The sequence below is a fragment of the Dipteris shenzhenensis genome, chromosome 9, assembly GCF_047967505.1.
Source record: "Dipteris shenzhenensis isolate YYH24624 ecotype China chromosome 9, Dip_SZ_1.0, whole genome shotgun sequence".
In the NCBI taxonomy this organism is placed as follows: Eukaryota; Viridiplantae; Streptophyta; class Polypodiopsida; order Gleicheniales; family Dipteridaceae; genus Dipteris; species Dipteris shenzhenensis.
The window spans coordinates 20,141,449-20,144,692 of NC_141604.1; the positions used below are offsets into that span (position 1 = coordinate 20,141,449).

The window sequence follows — 3,244 nt, forward strand, 5'->3', positions numbered from 1 at the left end:
GGATGCTCAGATAGGCATGTTTTTCGATAATTCGTGGGTGCAAGTTCCATTCAAAGACTCAATGATTGGCGGAATTCTGTAATTCACACTAGATATCGCATTTTGTTGCGTTAATCATCCTTGCAAGAGCCAAGATATCCATTGCTAATAGTCATCTTTACTTTGCATTACATCCTCCACGAGGGAGGGATTTCAAACCGGTACGATTCTTTGGTGCCTCACACCCCCCGCAAAAGGGGCGAAAGGTTTATCATGCAAACCCATGCCAAGGCACGGAGGAGGGGGGCTACCCGCACAGTGGACGGGAAAAGATCCCCGCATGCCCATCATGCCATCTCAGCTTGATGCCACCAGGCCCGCTTTTTCCTAGCTCTAGAGGGGGGCATGGCACCAACGGTCATGCCTCCGAGCGTGGCCCCTTCACATTACGTTGATGGTTCATGGTTTTTGTCATGGATGGGTGTCAATGATCCTTCTGCAAGTTCACCTACAGAAACCTTATTATGACTTCGTCTTCCTCTAAATGATAACGCTTAATGAACTTCTCACAATGTCTCCGAGGGAAAGACACTAGTGTCGCCGCAATCTACAAACTTCACCAGACCATTCAATCGTTGTCGTGGTAGGAGTGATGGGCAGTGTATACAAAGCATAGGGACATAGTCAATGCAAGCTGATGACTTGTGCTTACTAGGAATTCCTCGTTGAAGATCAATAATTGCAATGATCTATCCCCATCACGATGAAATTTCAAAATATTTCTCGAGCCTCTCGGTAAACTCGTTTAATTCATTAGTGTAGCGGGCGTGCAGCTGAGAACATCTAATGGCATCATAGACTGAGCAAGATACGTAGCAAAGGAGCATAACATGCCAATTAAGGGTAAGCAGTCCATGCATTGAGGGTAGATGAAAACAAGCTGTGGGAGGTGGGCGGTGAGTGGTGGGCAATGGGGAAATGACCAAGTGGTAGTAGGAAGATGGTAGGATTAGGTTAGGGGGTGTAAGTGTATATTAAACGGGAGTCATGTCAAGGCTAGTAAGTTTGGCCAACCAAGTGGTATCATGCATTAATTAATGTCAATCTTTGCTTGTGGATAATATAAATCTACATGAATATATATCACGCATTAGTTAAAGTCGATTATTGCATATGGATAATGTCTATCTACGAGTTTACTAGGTGGTAAACGTTTAATTCATCAGTGTAGCATGCATGCAGCTGAGAACATCTAAGGGCATCACAAAAAGAGCAAGATACGTAGCAAAGGAGCATAACATGCCATTTAATGGTAAGCATGTGCATGCATTGAGGGTAGATGAAAACAAGCTGTGGGAGGTGGGCGGTGAGTGGTGGGCGGTGGGGAAACAACCAAGTGGCAGTAGGAAGATGGTAGGGTTAGGTTAGGGGGTGTAAGCATATATTAAACGAGAGTCATGTCAAGGCTAATAAGTTTGGCCAACCAAGTGGTATCATGCATTAATTAATGTCAATCTTTGCTTGTGGATAATATAAATCTACATGAATATATATCAGGCATTAGTTAAAGTCGATTATTGCATATGGATAATGTCTATCTACCATGAATTATTCTTTAAAATAGTGGCTAATATTAACCCACAATTAAGATCTTATATTATAAGTGTATTAGAAGGCGTAAAACATCAAATAAACAAAAAAACTTACCTCTTGGTTGTATTCTTAGAGAATATGGTAATAGCTAAATCATTCAAAGTTGGAGATTTCCATAGCCAATTATTTCTATTTTAATCTTGACAAATAACCCTATGCTAGATATGAGTATGATTTTGAATGTAATCAAACAAAGGACTAAGTTAAGAGCCATATAGTCACAACATAAAGCCATTACCAGAGGCATATAGTCCCCACCTTAGACCATTAATAGTTGTCTATAGGAAAGTTGAACCCTAAACAATAATTATTTGAGAAAGTTAGTAAATTAATATGTGACCGCATATAGTTGTGTGAAAAGGTAGAGTATATAGTATGAGCGTATGTGAGTATGTGTACTTGTGTGTGATTAAATACGTGTGTCAACTAGCTAGAAAGTGTGTGTGTGTGCATGTGCCTGTCTTATCTTCCCCTCTCTTTCTTCTCTCTCTCTCTCTCTCTCTCTCTCTCTCTCTCTCTTCCTCTCTCTCTCTCTCTCTCTCTCTCTCTCCTCCTCCCTCTCTCTCCTTCCTCTCTATGGTGGGGCAATTGCCCTATTATATAATATAAAAATATATAAAATAATAATAATAATATATATGTGTGTGTGTGTGTATATACTTATTTATATTTATATTTATATACTTAGAATAAATATATATATATATATATATATCGAGTGCGATGTGTGGTGGGGCAATTGCCATACAATATAGTAATATATATTATATTATATTTTAATATATATAATAATAAATAATAAACAATATATAATAAATATTTATGTACTTAAATATATATATATATATATATATATATATATAAAGTGCGACATGTGGTGGGGCAATTGCCATACAATATAGTAATATATATTATATTATATGAAATATACATTTTTATTTATTTATTTTTTGTAAAATTTTTATTATAATATATCTAATCTAAATAAAATATTATAGGATGGCGCCTCCCCACATGTCACCTCTCATCTCACCACGTGGCACTCTTGCATATGTCGTGTGTCGGTGTATGCTCACGTGCCATGTGTCGGGTGTCGCGTGTCTAGAGTCCTCCATTCCTTGTAGTTCGCATCAGTCTCAAGAGTCACAGTCGCAGTGAGCAGTGAGCAGTCCTCTTATCATCAACAGCCGTGTCAGCAGTTAGGAGGACTTCTCGCCACTGCTCATTGCTCACTGTTCACTACTGCCTGTGCATTGTTGCACTGCCACACGATTTTTCCATGTGGTGGGTTTCGTCTTGTGTGCATGGCTACTAATGGCCAAACTGCCCCCTCTTCGAGCATTTACTCTCCTGTCTACCTGTCAACCTCTGCCGCAGCTGTGCCATGTCACTGTGGGTCATTGAGGGCTCTTTCACATTGACACATGTCGCTGTGCACTCACTCCACCCTCCGAACCTCCTCCTCATCTCCCGAGACCTCTCCCCGTCATTCCTGCCATTCCCTCCGAACCTCCTCCTCGTCTCCTCGAACCTCTCCCTCGAACCGCCTCCACATACCTGCCACATCATCTTCTTATGCCTCGGCCCTTTGAGAACTATATGGGCTATTGTA

The 3,244-nt window shown here is 40.4% G+C and overlaps 1 pseudogene; it reads right to left on the bottom strand.

The window, feature by feature from the left end:
- Window positions 1–153, bottom strand: LOC147898342 (5.8S ribosomal RNA; annotated as a pseudogene).
- Window positions 154–3,244: the final 3,091 nt, after the last annotated feature.